This window comes from Schistocerca serialis, chromosome 3 (assembly GCF_023864345.2).
Source record: "Schistocerca serialis cubense isolate TAMUIC-IGC-003099 chromosome 3, iqSchSeri2.2, whole genome shotgun sequence".
In the NCBI taxonomy this organism is placed as follows: domain Eukaryota; kingdom Metazoa; phylum Arthropoda; class Insecta; order Orthoptera; family Acrididae; genus Schistocerca; species Schistocerca serialis.
In genome coordinates, this window is record NC_064640.1 from 792,008,273 (window position 1) to 792,029,587 (window position 21,315).

Here is a 21,315-nt window from a genome sequence, read left to right on the forward strand (position 1 = left end):
CGGAGCCCCATCGCAGTCTTTAACACTGGTAGCATGCCGCGACAGCGTGGACGTGAACCGTATGTGCAGTTGACGGACTTTGAGCGAGGGCGTATAGTGGGCATGCGGGAGGCCGGGTGGACGTACCGCCGAATTGCTCAACACGTGGGGCGTGAGGTCTCCACAGTACATCGATGTTGTCGCCAGTGGTCGGCGGAAGGTGCACGTGCCCGTCGACCTGGGACCGGACCGCAGCGACGCACGGATGCACGCCAAGACCATAGGATCCTACGCAGTGCCGTAGGGGACCGCACCGCCACTTCCCAGCAAATTAGGGACACTGTTGCTCCTGGGGTATCGGCGAGGACCATTCGCAACCGTCTCCATGAAGCTGGGCTACGGTCCCGCACACCGTTAGGTCGTCTTCCGCTCACGCCCCAACATCGTGCAGCCCGCCTCCAGTGGTGTCGCGACAGGCGTGAATGGAGGGACGAATGGAGACGTGTCGTCTTCAGCGATGAGAGTCGCTTCTGCCTTGGTGCCAATGATGGTCGTATGCGTGTTTGGCGCCGTGCAGGTGAGCGCCACAATCAGGACTGCATACGACCGAGGCACACAGGGCCAACACCCGGCATCATGGTGTGGGGAGCGATCTCCTACACTGGCCGTACACCACTGGTGATCGTCGAGGGGACACTGAATAGTGCACGGTACATCCAAACCGTCATCGAACCCATCGTTCTACCATTCCTAGACCGGCAAGGGAACTTGCTGTTCCAACAGGACAATGCACGTCTGCATGTATCCCGTGCCACCCAACGTGCTCTAGAAGGTGTAAGTCAACTACCCTGGCCAGCAAGATCTCCGGATCTGTCCCCCATTGAGCATGTTTGGGACTGGATGAGGCGTCGTCTCACGCGGTCTGCACGTCCAGCACGAACGCTGGTCCAACTGAGGCGCCAGGTGGAAATGGCATGGCAAGCCGTTCCACAGGACTACATCCAGCATCTCTACGATCGTCTCCATGGGAGAATAGCAGCCTGCATTGCTGCGAAAGGTGGATATACACTGTACTAGTGGCGACATTGTGCATGCTCTGTTGCCTGTGTCTATGTCCCTGTGGTTCTGTCAGTGTGATCATGTGATGTATCTGACTCCAGGAATGTGTCAATAAAGTTTCCCCTTCCTGGGACAATGAATTCACGGTGTTCTTATTTCAATTTCCAGGAGTGTAGCATTTAGAGTCATCTGCTTAACAGTACTTATTACATGCTGGAAGTAGTGCCTTATGCAACCGATAATAATTTTAGCATCGTTTTATTTTACTGTACGCCAGTACAGCTGTAACAAATTATAAGTAGGCCCACGGACTTCCCATCGTTATAGGACTAATAACAGTAAGATTCCATAATTGCGGATCCAAGTAGAAGATTCAGTTTTCGTTTGTACGGACACGCCTAGTTGGGAGTTAACAGGCGCAGAAACGTAGTCTGTCTGCTGCTTTGAGCGAGCGAGCGCAGGACTACCTTCGTGTCGTACGCACCGCGGCCTGTCTTTCTTCTAGGGCTCGTCGCCGGACCGGGCAGGGCGCGACAGCCGCGCAGCGCTCTTAAGGCCGGTTCCCACTAGAGCGCGGCAGCGCGTCGTGCGGCAGCGGCAGCGGCAAGCGTTTTCCGTTTTGACGCGGCGGCTCGCGGAATTGGCGTTCCCATCTGGAAGCGGCAGATGCTAGCGGTAGCCAATGACGGACAGCCACTGAGGTACGGGGCAGGACCCACTGAAACGCGCGGTGCGTTTGATTAGCTATATCTTACACCTACATGAAGGAAAGACGAAGTTGGGTGAAGACATACCAATTTTTCATTTTCTGTACAATGTACTCTTTCACATATTTCATTATTCATGTTTTCTCATTTCACCATAAACAGATTTCATGACTACCGTTCGCGATTGTTCACTATCTCCTAACACATTGAAACAATGTACGACAAAAGAGATTATTCAGATAGTTAAGCGAGACAAAAATTTAAAATGTGATACGGTAGCAGGTACACGAAAACAGTAAGAACACAAAGGCTAGGTGGAAGGGATGAAAGTAGAAGCCACCTGATAGAATTTCCCACAGAGCATAATGTAATCATCGCCAGCACCTTGCTTAAGAATCACGAAAGCATAATATATATTTGGAACAGTTTTCGAAACCAGATTTTAAATTGTAAGGCATTTCCTGGTGCAGATGCAAACCTGACTGAAGACTGTCAATAGCAAGAAAAGCGTTCTGAAAAAGAAAATTTGTTCACACCGAATGTAAATGCTAATGGTTGGATACTATTTTACAAAGGTATTTGTGTGGAGTGCAGCCTCGTATGTAAGTGAAACGTGGACGATGAACACTTCTGTCAAGAAGACAATGGACGCTTTCAAAACGTGGTGATTCATAAGAATGCTGAACTTTAGATACGAGGATCGTGTGACTAAAGAAGAGGTACGGAATTAGAGCAGGAAGAGGAAGAGGAAATTACGGCACAACTTTGACTACAAGAGGGGTACGTTGACAGGACATATTATGAGGCGTCAAAGAGTGAGGACAAAGGGGTTGGGTGATAGTATTCTGATAATAATCATCTGTTGAAATACTATTCTACTATTTTATCTATTAATGTAAGCAGTGAATTTACTCTTCCATGCACTCCTTAAAACATTTAAACCAAAACTGAAATCAGCTGAGCACCAAATCTTTCAACCACTGTCTGACAACTACTGGATTCACTTTCAACTTTCTATAACTATCACTGGCTAGCCACACACACATACAGATATAAGGAGAACAAAAATAAACAAACATTAGTTTTCAGCATATAATTCTGCAGGTTGGCAACATGTACATAAACAAACCAGACAGGAAGGGACATGAGGTGAACACACTGTAGTTACGACTTTAAATCAGAGTTTTTGGTAAAACGTCTACTGCTAGTGACAGAAGAAAAAAGAGCGAACATGAAAATGTGCTTATGTTCCATAATCTAAGTTTTAGTTCAACCTCCAGCATGTGAGCAGGTGAGGGGAAACGTATATGTCCGCCAAAAACTCAATTCACTGTAAGTAATCAGTCATTCACGTAAACAAAGATGTGAACTGTTTTATAATCTCCAAGTATCACAGATCAAAACAAAACTGAGTCATTCTAGATTCCACCGAAGATGCCTTAAAGTAAAAGGCGAAACGCGTCTTGAATCAGTAAAGTACACTGGATAAAGAAAAAAGAAAGGAAATAATCAATAGCTCTACATATTTAGTAAATTACATCTTATGACATACCAGCAAATTAGTTTCGGTTTAACTTCTCATTCGACATGCTATTAATGCCATTTAAAAAAATTCATCTATCCCTTCTGAAAAACTGTAGTTACTTTCATATCTTGGTAGATAAACAGATTTAGGATATTTATCATGCGACGAAATACATGACTTTTCACAAGTTATCGTTTGCAAAAAAAACATTTCGATTTCTTGAACCGTTTACGAAATTTGCGGTTGATACAACCACATGGTTTACGACGAGCAGGACGAAGTACCGGTCGCGTCGCCGAGCAACCCGCGCGCGGTCACGGCATAGCCCGTCCGCCGACATATCAGACAATATCTCGAGAACGGTGATAGCTATCGATCTGCTCTCAGCTTTAAAAACAATTTCGATATGTTGACTAAATTTCATACGCAGTAATGTATTACCTAAAATGAACTGTACGCAAAGTCCACGCAATGCGTTTTTACCTCTGCACACTCATTAAAATTTCGTGTAAAGGTTTACGTAAATGCGATACAGCAAGTAACCACGACGAATAACGAAAAGAAATTCGGTCCTTTATCGAGAGAAGATATCAGGCTGTAACATGCCCAAGAATCAAATTTTTCTACCGAATAGTTTCCTTGGAATCGGATGATAAGTATTTCATAGCTGCCGCCGCGTCCGCGCCAGCGGTTCGGCGAAAGTTCGTGTGGCCCGGGAGTCCGTACCTGACGTCACGCTCAGCGCGTTCTGTGATTGGCGGCGCGCACCTGGAGCGCGGCACGCGGCAGCGGAAGCGGTTCGACATGGTCAAACCGCGACGCAGAGCCCGCCGCGCCTTGCCGCTGACGCCATTTCCATGGCAACCACGCCGCTGACGCGCCGTTTTGACGCGCGGCAGCCCTAGTGGGAACCGGCCTTTATTACACAGCCAGCGTCTGCGGAAGGCCGACACCCACTGCGCCTCAGCGGGTCATTTCACTGCCGCCAATTCAGGCATCACGCCGCCGCGCCAGCGATCCGCTGCCTGCCATTAGCCGCCGTCTCCGTCGGTGAATTACGAGTAGATAAAAATTCATCCTGAGGGCCATCCAACAATTGGAATGGCTTGTTACTGAAATAAAGGCTTTGTCTTTGCCACCAAGTGTCATCATCGGTCCACGTTCTCTACTTCCTGTCAGAGAACACGCGATGCTTACAGTTTCGGAGGGGGAAGAGGAGATCAGTGTTTAAAGTACCGTCGACAGCTAGATCATTAGAGACGGAAAACAAGCTCGTATTAGAGAAGGATGGGAAAGGAAATCAGCCGTACCCTTTTAAATGAACCATCCCGGCATTTGTGTTAAACGATTTAGGGAAAAACACGGAAAATCTAAATCAGAATGGCCGGACGCGGGTTTGAGCCGTCGTCCTCCCGAAAGCGAGTCCAGTCTACTAACCACTGCGCTACGTCACTCGGTCCGACGTCCAGATACCCCGCCTCCTTTTACAGAAAGAATCCTTCCAGATAAGGACTGAGTTCCAGAAGTCTCACCACAGTGGAGACCCGTAATTTGAAGGAAGTATCACGAGAAAACGTTCTGGTGCCAGTTGCAAAATGTTGTACGGAGAGGGTATCTGTTGTTGGAAAGCAGCCTGCAATAAATGTTAGCAAACATGTTGCTCTCGGAGGCTTAATGTTGGCCCTGTGGCTCCGGAAGCGCTACTGGCTTCTAGTGTGTTTACAACGGGTAAGGACGGACCGGGCGACCAGGAGCGTCACAGTGGACGTCACATATAGTGGACGTGCGGTTGAAAACTAAGAACTGAAGAAGAAGGCGGGACCGGCACAGAGATTTGTTGTGTCGTGGAGGAGCGTATGTGCACTGAGGACTGACAGAGTCCTGTTGCGTCGTGGAAGACCACTTGGAATTTTTATTGTACTGAGGGCTGGCTCGGAGTCTTATTAGGCTGTGGGATACGCCTTGGAAAGTGTAGTGTGTGCATAGACACAAAGTTTGTCGAGTGAAGCGTAAGAGTTCTACTAAACGTAAGGTAGGATACGGCGATTTACAGCAGGGTTAAGACGTTGAAGTACTAGACAGACTTGAGCACCGGAGTGGGCCAAGAGGAAAGCTGAATGTCCATGGGCAACTTGAACTGGAGAGGCTATGAAGTGTTTTTCCACCCTTGTGATGACGGCTGGCCACGGCTCCATCTTCTCATCGAACTCTTGAAACGACAGCGGAAGAGTCGTCCTCACCTGGACCAGCGATTGCAGCAGAAACTCCTGATTGTGCCGAAGTTGCTGGAAAGCCTGGTGGAGGGCAACATCTGGGAGCGCCGCACTTTGCGGGAGAATCTCTTGTTCTTCTGGAGTCGCTGTAAGTCATGCTGTAGCTGAATGAACTCATCTGGATTTTGCGTTGTCGTGCTGAAAGAGAATACTTGCTTAATATACTTAAATTTTTGCTTCGAACTGACTTCACAGGATGAAAAAGTCTACGGCTCACCGATGACACTGAGAATGTAAGCGGTATGTCTGTCTATATCGTCGTCGTCGAGAAAAGGGAAACAACTTTGGAATCATTGGAAACCTGTACCCTCGTAACCAACATTAACGGGATGAAACACTTGAAACAGTCAGCAGTTGATAGGGACAGCACCATTGAAGGCACAAGAAAAATGAAGTTCAAGTAATCAGTGTAGAACACTTTTATGGGAATGTATCTGAAGTAAAATCTCCTTTTTGAGTAGGATTATCCACGTTGGACAAGGTGAGTTCAGTTAACATTTGGAAGTTACACGAAAAAAAATTCCATCTACATGGGATGTAGCACTCCCGTGAAAACTGAATTAAAAAAAAAAAAACAGCATATCAACAAAATAGATGTGTCCTCTGTGGAGGCACGAACACTATAAGAGACTGTCCCAGATCGTAATCAATAAGCATTTGTTTTCATTCCATTCGAAAATGCAAAAATACAAAAAAACTTGTTCAGCACTGACTTAGTGTGCCGACTGGACTTAAAAATAAAGTAATGATTGATAAACAAAATTGATTATTTTGTCTCTGTCTCCAGAAGCACTTGAAACATAGTAACTTCCAGAGAAGGATCATGATGCGAGAGCCACTGAAGAAGTTTACAACATGGATAATAAGTCTCACGTTCAATTAGCACTTGATCCTGTCTTCGCTACCACCATGTGTTGCAGGAGGAAGCTTCGTTTGACGCTGACTTTACACATTGTACACCGTTGGTGGAGCTATGACAATATGTTCCCATTTCCACTAAGTGGTCAGAACACTGTAATGAGGCATTAACTCAGCTCATCCAATTTCTGCACGGGATGCAGAAGGTGGTAGATACAGAACTCTCTGTCTTCTGCTCAGTTCTGACTTAAATAGGGACGATGACATGGACAAATCTGCAAGGTGGCTGATGAACCGTTACAAGATGCAGATAGACTGTCTAAAACCAAGCTGGAGCTTTGCTGCATGGTGTCCTCAGCAGAAAGATTTGAAAAGGGTGACTCGTTTCGAAATATGAGAGTGCTACCAGTGTGATTCACCAGTGGCTGTTATCGTTACAAGACATCTCCGTAGGATCCAACAGAAATATGTGGTTGAATGGAGAGACATGATTTCAAATTGCAGACAGCGTTTCTACCAGAAAGCTTAACACTCTAGATCTGAAGAACCAGTGTATTGGTCATAGGATTTTGTGCATTTCTTATGACTTCAATCTAGCATTGCATTTTTAAGTAATTCCTCACATTGCACACCATCTACTGTATGTGATGATTCTCAGTCAACCATCATTCTCCCTCGCCTAGAATCCTGTGGATGTATCGCAGAACCTTTGTTGCACTGTTTACGGTGTTTTGAGATAGTATTTGTTAGAAATACTATTTGTTAGCGTTGGAAATATCTATCAGCAGCATGAGGGAGTTGCAAATGTCGGCTTAATAAAGCGTTCCTTAGCCGAATCACTTTCCAAATTCTGTGAGAAGTTTGGTTCTAATATGAGCTTACACTGCTGACGAAGTGCAGCCACACTTTCTGTTCGTTAATACACACCCCACGATCACTGTATATATTCCATGTCAGTATTTGTGTGGAAGACCACTTTATTCAAAGCAATACCATATCTCGATTTATAAAGTATGTATAGTTTATAACATGGGTATAGTTAGCGATACGACATGTGCAAAGAAAATTGCCATGTCCGGTCAGAAGGGAGGTATGGATTTGAAGTGGAAAACTGCGATTTAAACACATTGATAGCCTTAAGGGATGACAGATTTTATGTGGAAAATTATGTTTAATAAAATGAGGATATAGATATTGATATTGGAACATGGGATTTGTCCCAGAGTCACAGCTGTCAGGAGGATCTATTCCCGATACTTCGTTCATTGTCAAGTGTCACCAGATTGGGGCTGCAATTGTAATATTTAATTGTAGTTACAGAGAAAAATATGTGACTGGTTTCTTAGGACGACTCTGCTGGCTGTTCAGGTGCATGGCAGAGGTATCCAGTGACCAGAAGTGATTGATTAGCTTAGCCTGTGATGGGCAGTCAGGTACAAAGACAAGTTCTTGCCAGCCGGATAGTCGGTTCTTGTCTGCAACAGCAGGGATAGATGTCAGCAGTGGTCCCCATCATGCTCTCTCGATAGCTAAATAGCGAACTAATGCTCAGAATGCATTGGGACTTACCCACAATGAGGTGTGTTGCTTGTATTCTCCGCAGGAAACTGCGTATTCAGTGTCGATCATTGCCAAGTGCTGGCTCTGTACATATCGATAACATCCAAATTTCTACCACTCCAGTCCTCCCTGGATGCCCTCTATGGCTGGGGTGGTAAGCTCTGACACATACATGCATCCACATCTGTGGCTATGGTCATAGTGGCAGTTTTCTCCGACCTTCCAGCGTTTCCACTGGCAGTGTATGAGGGGATGGGCATGCCGATTTGTCAGTTTACTTTTTGCAATAGTGGTACTAAGAGTACACACATCAATTAAACCCATCTGCAGATTCTTTAAGGATATAGCATGCAACAGCACTGAAATTAGAAATCCTCAGCTACCTCCAGCCAAATGGCCCATCTGTGCCATTATCCGCCAACAGGAGGCAAGGAGGAAAAAAGAATCAAGAAGGGTTTGGAAATGGAACAGTTGCCAGATAGAATCCCAACACAGATACAAGTCTTTGCATCCACAAATAGGATGCAAGGGAAAACTCCCCACACACAAAGGGTATTGATTTACTGAATTAATAAGTCAAGCTATCTGACAGAATGAGTGAATATTTCCAAGACATCCATAGGTGGGAATTTACTAGGTATCCACTACTTGGTTCAGGAGAAAGGAGTGGGTTAGTGTGGCACATGACAGATGCTCGCTGCTGGGCATGGAGTAGTCAACTAAGAGAGAGAGAGAGAGAGAGAGAGTATGAGAAGGAAGGAGTGAGGGAGGGCGGGAAGGAGGGATAAAGCATTTGTTTCAAGAGGATTTTTTTGAGTATCAATATCAAAGAGTTGCCATCAACTAATGCTTTGTTTGGGAATCAGCATGACTTCCATTCTGGTGCCACACAAGCCAGCTGATGGTGCTGCAGCTGACAGCACTCGCAGGCGAAAGTGGCATAGTGCTGTTTCTTGGACCCCAGAGTGTGGTGCAGCCCAGTGAATCAGTTGGGACGTATGTGCATAATGCCCTACATTGGTGTGAGACATTTTTAACAGTTTAGTAATGTGCAGTGAATAATGGTAATGTCTATTTCTTGACAGTATTCCTATTGTGATAATACAAAAACGATCTATTTAATTACTTCTTTTCAATTTATTTTATAAGACCTGCATCTTCCAGTACTGCAGAGAATGATAAGCAATGGAGATTTTGCTATTGTGAATGGGATTTTATAAATGAACAGTATATCCTTAGCAATGTAATTGAATTTCTCGTCATGAGATCCCTCCTCTCCAGCACAGATTGAGTCGTTTTCCCACCAATTTTCAGGTGGGTGTGGGAGCGATAGGGTGGTGGGAGGGAAGGGTTGTGGTATTTCGCAGGTGATGGACAGGTTTATTAATTTATCGATTTTATTAATTAGTCAAATAATTTATTATCAAATGTGTGCTTGTGTCAGTGATGGGAATTCCCAAAGGGCTGGAGGTGGACGATGGGGAGGGTACACGATAGGGGGGGGGGGGTGTGCAGAATTTCTCAAAAGAACAGATTATCCCCAGGGTGTCATAAATCAATCAACAGGTTGTCGTAAACCACTTAGCAGAACAATGGGTGTAATGTCTATTTCTTGACAGTATTCCTATTGTGATAATACAAAAACGATCTATTTAATTACTTCTGTGGAGGGGGTCATAAATAAATCAAGTTTACCCCCCAATGTATTCAACATACTCAAAGAAAACGTTCTGACATCAGCTTTGCGCTACTACTAACATATATTTGCCTTTCCTAAACTTATCTTCCAAGAGAACGCGTTGGTTCAGTATGCCTTCTGTGCACCTGCATTTCTGAAGATGCAAAGTGATCTTCCCAGCGTAGGCTTTACCAGTTTTTCCATTCTTCTGTTAATAATGCTTGTTAATATGTTACTAAGATGACTTATCGAATCGATAGTTCAGTAACATTCACACCTACCAGCACCTGCTTTCTTTATAATTGGAATTATTACATTTTTCTTGAAGTCGAACAGTATTTCGCCTATCATACACATCTTTGACACCAGGTAAGTTGGCCGAAGTGGCCGAGCTGTTCTAGGCGCTACAGTCTGGAATCGCGGGACCGCTACGGTCGCAGATTCGAATCCTGCCTCGGGCATGGATGTGTGTGATGTCCTTAGGTTAGTTGGGTTTAAGTAGTTCTAAGTTCTAAGGGACTAATGACCTCAGAAGTTAAGTCCCACAGTGCTCAGAGCCATTTGAACCATTTGAACATCAGGTAAAATAGTTTTGTCATGGCTGGCTCTCCCAAAGATATCAGCAGTTTTGATGGGATGTCGTCTTCTCTAGGGACTTTGTTTCGAATTAAGTCTTTCAGTGCTCTGTCACGTTCTTCCCACAGTACTACATCTCACGTCTCATTTCCATCTAATTCCTCGCCCCATTCTCTAATATTGCCTTGAATTTCATTTCCCTTGTATAGCCTCACACAGCTTCCTATCTTCTTTCCAGAGGTTTCTTGAATTTTCCTATAGGAGGTATCTATATTCCTCCTTGTTACATGCGCTTCTATAGCCTTTTATTTGGCCTCTAGACACTTCTGCTTAGCCGTTTTGACGTTTCCGTGTAACTAATTCTATTGAAGTCTGTATTCCCTTTCACCTGCTTCATTTGCTGCATTTTTATCTTTTGTTCTTTCATAAATTAAATTCAATAATTCCTGTGATATCCTAGGATTTCTACTGGGTATTACATTTTAACCTCCACATACTTCATGAATAACAAGTAAACAGGGAACAATTCCATCCAGCTTCTATAAATCTAACTACGAGAATTTCTTGGGAATAATTTCGTATTTCCACCAGATATCCACATTCAAGTGGCACGTTGATATCTATTACATTATCGTCTCAGCTGTATGGACACTGACATGTTACGATAGCTGTCGAAATTTTCTGAATTCCTTCGATGCCTATTGTCATACCTACTAACATTTCTTGCACTGGAGCATTACTCAAGAAGAGGCCGCACACCTAGCTAGATTTTAAGTTTTAATTATTATCTTAAGTAGTTTCTAAACTATTATTTTTCTTTTTCTATTTGCAGGTAAGTGTCTGCAGTTCTGATACCCAATGATACCCCACGCCAGATTACAGCAGCACACTGCAAGAAGATCCAAACAAAATAGCACGGATCGCTGGTAAAGTGGAATTAAGCAGTACCATTTCCTTTCGACCCTTCTAGCTTGATATTGCTGTAATGTGGCGGAGCGTTTTCAATGCGTACCAGAACTGCAGACACATATTTATAAGCAAAAATAAATTAGGCACGTAGGTTTCACTACCCGTCCTACAGAGTTTTCTTAATAGATTAAGAGCACTTTCCAGAACTATGCACTTTCTATGCACCTCCCATCGTACTGCCGGCTAAAGTGTTTACTCAATTTCATTAGCATTATTATATGGCAGTTTCAAAAGGTTTACTGTTCATCTTGCATCTGCCAACGACTTAGTCCATTTCTTGTTTCATGACAGCACATATATTACACCAAGTGGAAATACCGAGCGAGGTGGCGCAGTGGTTAGCACACTGGACTCGCATTCGGGAGGACGACGGTTCAATCCCGTCTCCGGCCATCCTGATTTAGGTTTTCCGTGATTTTCCTAAATCGTTTCAGGCAAATGCCGGGATGGTTCCTTTGAAAGGGCACGGCCGATTTCCTTCCCAATCCTTCCCTAACCCGAGCTTGCGCTCCGTCTCTAATGACCTCGTTGTCGACGGGACGTTAAACACTAACCACCACCACCACCAAGTGGAAATGTACTGTCGAAGTAGTTATATATTTATTTGCTGTGGAGATATGCCTTCATGACAAAAGAGACTGAGAATTCTACTCGTAAATCATTTATTTATATTTAAAGCTTTAGAGTTCTTTACAACCGACAGATTTTAGTTGTACTGGTCTGTAATTCGTTATATCCAGTATTTTACACGTATTCTTAACAGGTACGACCTGCGTTATTTTATAGCCACGCGAATATGCAGGAAATGCTCGCTGCTCGAAATATTCTCGATAATTACGAACGTAGGAATGGTCTAATTCCAAAGTGCATTCAGTGCAAAATCTAATACGAAGTTAATCAGAGCACGCCGCTCTTTTCGCAACATTCTAACTATAGTACTCAGTCTTCTTGGAACAGGAACAAACTTTCCTAGGATTTCATTCAGCTCAAGAGCTTGAGAAATAATGTAAAGTAAAGTTAAGCCCGATGATGGAGTAACTAGTCCCGGTATGCATAGTGTAAGATAATATTGAATGAACCTCTGTGACAGGAATTGTTGCTGTTATGCTTCTTGTGCATTTAGCACAGTCACTTTTGCAAACAGTAACTATGAATAAATGTAAATTCATCACACTTCTCACGCACTGCCTTTTCTCGGTCGGATAGCCACTGAGAATATGTAGAATGCTGTCGGAAAATGCTTTGCTAATCGAGCATTTTTGTAAGAATGGATTCCATCTTTTGTAGAGCTTATTCCTTGTATTATTAACATTGCCACACAGCGCAGTATTTGCTGTCTTACTTGCTTTGGGTAATTCCACTTTGTGCATGCTAAACATAACTGACGCATCCATTGCTTACATTTCAACCATATGCATAGCTCAAATACTAACTACGTATTTAAATGGAAATGCGTCTTAAAGTCTTCTTTATGATGTTTAATATATTCTGCATATTTTGGAAATTTCGACACATACCTTCTGGTATTGTCATTTTTATTCTTTATTTACTCGTTTATAGAAATAGTTGGTAGTATACAATCATTTATACAATCATTACGTCTTTCGTCGTAACGTTACTTTACCTAATTTTCAGTGCAAATCCCCTGTTGATATAATGACACAAAAACTTTTAGTTAATCTCACAGAGCAGTCCACAACTAGAGCTGCTGCAGTTTACACTGTGTAGAGTTTACTTTCCACTACTCGTGCGTCCTAAGGCAGGTAGTTAACTTTAACTTCGGGCAAACTCAATAAACTACATGGCATTGATGTATCCGACTTACAGCACATTGCAAGGTGGCCGATAATTCAAGTTCTGCTGGTCTATAATATAATCAGTTAAATTAGGTAAATAGGTTCACATTTACAAGTACTTAAACCTTTTAATGAAAAACTTGCCTCTGCCGTTTACACACACACACACACACACACACACACACACACACACACACACACATACACACACACACCGTCTGACACTGGCAAAGACCATTTCTGTCACAAAAATTCCAAGACGAGACAAAAACGATTTAGTTACAAATTATAGCTTGTAAACATAAACATTCTCTGACACCATGTACAATTAGATGTACACAATTATGTGATCCGCAGTGGAGATGAATTAGTGACATATGTCGCATATGGATACAGTTGATCGCTTAAAGGTTCAGACTAAAACAATAAAACTAAATTACTTCAAGCTAAATGAGAATTTCTTAATATATTTCAGAAGTAAGTCAATTAATCAAAACAAATAGGGCTTTGATGTATTTAAGAGATATTTCTTCTTACATTCTCTCAGTATAGATCCTTACATTACTGGAACCTATTTGTGAAGGATACTTAATATTATTTACCGGACGATCCTGACTTTATGTTTCCATATTTTACGTTCAGTAGGGCCCGCAGCATAATATACGCGAGTATGAGACATAATAAAATTGAATGCTCCGAAACTAGCTGAAATAAATTAACATTTGTAAGATTATGTATAAGTAAATCGTGGCTGTTTTATGTTTGCATTTGCATTGGTATTTACGTTTGGTTGGAAGTGACGACCGTACTGCATCTATAGAAAATTTTTTCGTTAGAAAAAACGCTCTGAAGACACTTACAGTAAGTCATCAAACTTCTCTTTACATCTGAAAACTCAACACATTATAGCCGAGGAAATTGAATCTGTGTTAGAAATATTACTCAAAATATCGAAAGGACCTGCGAACTTTCTCGAAGAACTGTAAATTTATATTCATACAACGAAATATCCACACGAAATTCTAAATGAGCACACAGATTTTAAACATGCATGCTATCTCGTAAATTTTATTGACATAATATAATACAAAAAGAAATAGTCATATGATACACAGACCATAGATAAAATGTAAAGAAAAATAAGAACGAAATGTAACATCATCTCTGATAAGCTGCGTATACTTTGTGAACATCAAGCATCGTAGTAAAGAACTTTCAGAATTTAAATGTCAAAATATCTGACAGTAACGGATTGTTACGTTTCGTAAATACAAAAACTATTATACATACCGAGACACGACAGATAAAATTTACCGTAGATCCAATATGGCCGTCACTTCAAACCAGCCTGAATACCAAATGAAAACATAAGACAGCTACGATTTACGTATAGATAATCTTACCAAAGTTGATTTCGCATAATGGCAATAAGTTAAGGCAGACCTGTCGTGTAAAATATTTTTAAAAAAATATTACCTTGTTACAGGTAGTTTTGAAGCATTCATTTTCATTATATGCTTCCAGTAGACTACATCTGATGACGAGAGGTAATAAACGCGCTAAAAAAACATCAAAACTTTGAGAACAAACGTTCTGGTTCTATTTGACCTGCAGATTATCACTAGACAGGACTCTGCTATTGCCGAGCATTAAGAGGACATGCTCTAGCACTGAAGATAATTAGCGAGTGTGCGAGCTACATGTGAGCCTGGAGACAGCTTGTGAAATTCGGTGTTGAGAGCGCACCAAGCGAGCTTCGCGACCTGCAGCCACTGCACACCCCTCGTAGCGGTGCATACCGACAGAGTTTGCTACAAGTAGGACGAATGCTAGCGGAGTTTCCTCAGCTCTGCATAACAACTAGGTAGGTAGAGGTAACACGGCTAAAAGTCCCGGCTCATACTTGTATACGAGGCCGCGGTCTGTCACCCACAGGTGCGGTCGCTAGTAGTACTTGCGACTGAGTGTTTTGGAGAGAGAAACGAAAGGGATGTCAAGATAACTCGTCACAGCTCCGCAGGGCAGATGAGCACATCGTCCAACACTGCCATTACTGGCTACAGTAGAAGCAGACGTGTGGTTAGGTGCGGCGAAATTTCATACGAAGCAGAGAATGACCCTGAAGCGTATCTTAGGTACTAGTGCAGGTACTCCTCGTCGCAGTGTCCTAAAAGACACTAACACCATCCCAAACTTGACTGCCTCGGACAACACTAATTTTATGAACGATATCGTAGCTTACCATAGAGCGTAATCCAACACACGTAGCGTATTGCAGAGTACAATGTCGTTCGTTCACAAAAGATAAAAATACTTATTTCGTGGCGATGTTAGCAGACAAGGTTCAAAGGACAAATGGAAGAGCTCACACATGAGAATCCTACTGTGCGATTAGGAATAGTGTTGCCAGCCTTCCACGCGTAAAACTACGGTTTGACATTCTTGAGGAAGGCATCACTACACCAAATAAAGGCTGTCATGCCTTATGCTAAAATTACAGCTGTGGATGTAAACAGTAGGCAGAAAGATCACATGGATGCATAAATTGAGTAAGTTAACTTTCGCAGAGACGCAACATTCGCGAAATGGTTTATTTGCAGAAGACTCACTGAAGTAGCAAGTAAGACTGAAATTCTGAATGTAAAAAGTTCAAGAAAAGAAACCAGTACCGGCGATTTAAAATTTTGGAAATCTGTGGTAGGTGCTTATGGGACTAAACTGCTGAAGTCATCGGTCCATAGGCTTACACACTATTTAATCTAACTTAAACTAACTTATGCTAAGGACAACACACATACCGATCATAACAAGTAAAGCCAAAATTTCTAGAAAAAAATATACGTACTGAACCTCTTCTGGCGTTCATAGTGGAGAGAAATTTCGATAGGGCGCTACCCCCAGATTTAAGACTGGATCGACCAGAGCAGCGTTTGTTTACCAAGTAATAGAAGTAACCCTCCGAGTAAGAAATACCCTGTTATCCAAGGGGCTGCACTCAAAGTTAAGGATTACCTAGTGGTGGCCAGAAGTTGTAAATGTCCTACCAGAGCCACAAATAAAAATAACACAAGACTGTCAGTGACGTATGTGCAAAAGGTGGTGCGGAAGAACATAACAGAAAAGACTCTCCGAACATAGGAAAAAACACAGGCTGCAGTGTATGTGAAATATGCAATGGGTAGTATACCAAAGAAGAGATAACAGAGTGCTTTACGTCCCAACTATTCCTAGGAAGCTAAACCGCTCGTACGGAGTTTCATTGGGAGAATACAAAATCAAAACAAATAAGCGAGGATTAGCAGAACAGTTAAACATAGTGATGTCGGAATATTACGAGGGCTCACAACAGACACCAGATAGGCCGAGTCTAGTATATGACGATCACTCAACAAGTAATTAACGTACTTGTCTTCATCACAAACGATGCACAGTAGAAACCCATCAATATTGCACTCCGCAGACGATACATACACTGATCAGCCACAACATTATGACATCTTACCTAATAGCCGGCATGTCCACATTTTGCGCGCATAGCAGTGGCGATGTGTCGTGGAGTGGAAGCAATGAGGCCTTAGTACGTCGCTGGAGTGAACTGGTACCACATCTGCACTCATAAGTCACCTAATTCCCCTAAATTCCCGGGAGGGGGCGATGAGCTACCACGGACGCTACTTTCAATCATATCTCAGATGTGTTCAACCGGGTTCAGATCTGGTGAGTTGGAGGGCCATCACATCAATTGCAACTCACCACTGTGTTCCTCAAACCACTCCTCCACACTCCTGGGCTTGTGACATGGCGCATTATCCTGTAGAAAAATGCCACTGCCGTTGGGAAACACGATCGTCATGAAGGGGTGTATGTGGTCTGCAACCACCGTACGACACTCCTCGGCCGTCATTGTGTTTCGAACGAGCTCCACTGGACCCATCGGCGACCACATGAATGTTCCCCAGAGATAATGGAGCCGCCGTCGGCTTGTATCCGTCCTGCATTACAGGTGTAAAGTAGCTGTTCCCCTGGAAGATGGCGGATTAGTGCCCTTCCATCAGCGTGATGAAGGTATAGAGACTCATCCGACCACGCAACGTTCTGCCATTAAGCCAACGTCCAGTGCCAATGGTCACGTGTCCTTTTCAGTCGTAGCTGCCGATGTCGTGGTGTTAACTGTGGCACAAGCATGGGTCATCGGCTGTGGAGGCCCATCGTTAGGTGTGTTCGGTGGACTGTGTGTTCACACACACTTGTAATCTGCGCAGCATTGAAGTCCGCCACAGTTCGCCGCCTGTCCTGTTTTTCCAGTCTGCCAGTCCACGACGTCCAACATCTGCAATGAGGACTGGACGCCAAACCACACGACGTCTGACGTTGTTTCACCTTGGTTTCGCCACGTGTTGAAGACACTCGCCACAGCGCTCCTTGAACATCCAACAAGTCATGTACTTTCCGAAATGCTCGTGCCGAGCCTTCGGTCCATCGCAATCTGTCCTCGCTCAAACTCAGATAGATCGTGTGCCTTCGCCGTTCTACACAAGGACGGCACGTTAACTGATGTTACATGAATCGTGCGTGCGTCTGACTAGCAGTCAGTTCTCACCTGGCGACGCTTCTATCGGCTGGACGCGTTTATATCGATAGTTTGTCGATGGGCACAATGTTCTGACTAAACAGTGTATAGCAACTACAAGCCACTGATGCCACTGTCCTGAGGCGTATACGGTTATATCCCTACAATAGCCCGTCTTCTAAACCATCTTCATTTGTTGAGGAAGTAAAGAATTAACTGATTAATTGTCACAACGAGATTGATCTAAAGGCAATTAAATGTTATGTTTAGTGAAAAACATGTACCACTCTTCTGTCAGTGTCCATTTCGCATAGCGGATCGTTTACAGTTCATTATAACACAACTGGAAGTTATTAGTGTACGAAAGTGGTTCGATTCATATTGGCAGCATCGTGTCACTAATGTGGACGATACCACAAAGAACATGGAAAGTAAGCGTTTCCGGACACATGTGCACATAACATATTTTCTTTCCCTGTGTGTGAGTAATGTTTTCTGAAAGTTTGGCCGTACCTTTTTGTAACACCCTGTATGTCAGGTGTAGATCCATTTACAAACATAGGGAACAGCTATGAACTCAAAACTGAATTGTGTCTGACACCATTTGTGAATTTTTCTCAGTAAATAACGTATTCTGCTCATACTGCACTGCTTGAATTATTCAGCATCACGTTTTACATTCCTTTTCTTAAACGTGATTCAAATACGTTTTGTGTAACATCTTTAGTAACGTGAAACGTACACTTTTTACTAAACATTGTTACGATATACACAATCAAACACCTTGAACACGTAGAAAAAATACTAACTGGAAGTGGTTTGTCACTGAAGGATTGTAATACTCGTGAGGAAATCAATAAATTGCATTCTCAATTGCGCAATCCTTCTCGAACCCAGACTATGATATACTAAGCGAACTGCTTCTACCTAAGTGTTATTCCCCTTCTGCGTAAAATACTTTTTCGAGCATTCTAGAAATAGATGTCAGTAAATAAACTATAGTACAAATATTTATGCTTCCTTTCATATATTTCGTATAAAGAAGTTCAACAACAACGTCTTAAATTGTCTGCAAAACTCAGAAAATCTCTTGAGATTTCTGTTCCGTATTCCTAAAACATCTGGCGAGCTTTTGTTAACTGTAAAAAGAAAAAAAATGCCATCGACGTCCAGGCCCAGAGGACCGCTCGATGCTCTCCGGCCGTGGTGCTGTCCTTGCCAATGGCGTCATTCAGATGCGGAAGGGAGGGGCGCCCGGTCATCACACCCTTTGCCCGGCCCGTCGTCAGTTTTCCGAAACTAGGAGCCACTACTTTTTACTCAAACAGCTCTTCAGCTGTACTCACGGGACTGCGTGCGACCCGTTCCAGACCTCCCAGTAAGGAAAAATCCGTGACAGTAAAGGAAATTTTTTTTTCACTTGCTGCTCATTATTTATTGACCCACCTTCTAATTGCTTATGGTGGGTCGTGATAAGCCTCTTGGCCACTGTGACTGGGCTCAGGCCCAGGAGGGGCTTGTGTGTCACCTCCCCTGTTCCCGATCCCACTCACACTGTTGCCCGTGCCCCCTCGTGGAGGCGGGCTTTTGCGCTTTTTGCTCATTGTTAGTCGTTGTGCATCTTTTAGATACATTTACAAATAATATAAAAAATACAGAAATGGAAAACAATTTCTTTTATATTTAATAAGAAGTGAATAGAAAGATAGGAAAGAAGAGGATAGAGAGATTTCCACCACCAGTGTGTGGGTTGCGGCAGGGTCTTGGAATGACCTTCAAGACCCTGGCCGCCACTCACAGTTCACCATATACTTGTAAACTTAGTTTATTTATTACTACTTGCATGATACTTAATTAAATATTAACTAGTCTAGATGTGATGTGGTGATTTATTATGTTTGTTTAGGTCTGTGTATGTGTGTGTGTCTGTGATTGTGGGTGCGTGTGTGGGCGTGTCAGACGAGTACATGCTTGATGAATGATTGGCGCCTTCCGGCTACATGGCAACTCCGCCTGGACGGTGGTTTTCCCCGATCTACATTATGTATCCGTCGGGTTGGGCCCAGCTAAGGGGAACCACAATTAAGATCCTTCCATCCAGGCCGGGTGTCGCCAGGTAAATGCGACATTCGAATTCCTGTCAGGCACAGTGGCCGCTCAGCTGCGGAGTTGGAATTTACGTGACAGGGCTGGTGTTACTGTTCCTGGCCGATACTGGAGAATCCGTCTCCCACACAAGTCTCTGTCTCTCCCCTCCACGAACACCGAAGTATATTTGGGCCAATTGTTAAATCTTTCAATGAAATAACGTTGTTGGAACTTCGAGGCCTGCTGACAATTCATGCCGTACTTACGTATTTCCGGAAGAAACAGTTGAAACAGAAGTAAAATTTCTTGAAGCTGTTTTAGAATCGTTGAGATACTCGTGAAAAAGAAATAACAACGTGTAATATTCGTGATGCCTTAAGTCACAGGGACCTGACCCCGACGACGCAGTTTTTTAAAGACTGTATGTAGAGAACGAGAGATATTTAAAGCATTCTAAAAACTAGCAGGCCAGTCATTGTGCCACGTAGATATCTGAGTTGCAAGTAGATCAACTAGACAGCGACAAAAGTCTTTTTGAGAATTTGTGATGTAAACAGGTTATTTGCGTCTGCGCTTCCAGCAGCGCTAGGAAATAATGTTCCTAGGAAGTCTAATAGAACCACTACTAATAAAAAATCACACAATTAAGTACATAAATTTTGGAATATTTAACGCATTGGGATAATAAGCACCACTAGCTTACTATATAATGACGTTGTTATCTATGTGAAAGCATTATCACTGCATGACACTAAGGAAACGCAGAACGACTTAGACGATGTTAATAGTTAATCTACTGAAAGGCGGCTCTCTTTAAGTGTGAATAAATGCAAGATAATACCCATCTATAAAACAAAGAACCCGCTGTAGACCGATAACGAAATCAGTTATTTATATCTGCAGCACGCAACATTGTTTAAAATTCGGACTGCAACATTAACATGCGAAATGAACTGGGAAAACGCGGTGCATACGTTAAGGAAGAGGCATATAAGACACTAGGGAAACATGTTGTAGAGTACTGCTGCACTACTTCGTGTCTTTACCCTATAGACCTGACAGAAACGTCAAATGAATGTCCAAGACGTCCTGCTACAATCGTAAAAACTTGATATAGTCAGTGTGATAGCAGGTTAACTGAAATATGATAAACTTTAGCATATGATTTCATCCGTCATCTCTGACCAACGGCGTCGTACCGCACCCAAAGGTGAAACACGCACAAGATTTCAAAATTTTTATCACTATTTTCATGGCGCTAAATTATAATCACGAGCTATAATAGTTGTAGAAACTAGTGGGACAAATGCGGAAAATGGGGTTTTGGGCGGGGAGAAACCAAAAGCTAACATAACAAGCTTAAAATCAAAGTAATAGTAACGTATAGAAAACACAACCAAGACTGGAACAAGATGAAGTGAAAAGTAACGAAAACTAACAAACCTAAGCTGAACCATATAGCTCATCTAGACATATCGATGCAAGGGAAAAAAATATACCCAGTACACACATCGCAGATTCAAGGAAGCTGATGGAACGCGGTATCGTCAGCCTAAGTAGATATATGCAGCTCTTCTAGACACACGGATATAAAAAAGAAATAGACCTGTCGGAGGTCGCAAACAGACTTAACGAAAAATCAGGAAAGCTGAAAAAACCATTTACGTTGGATCCTGA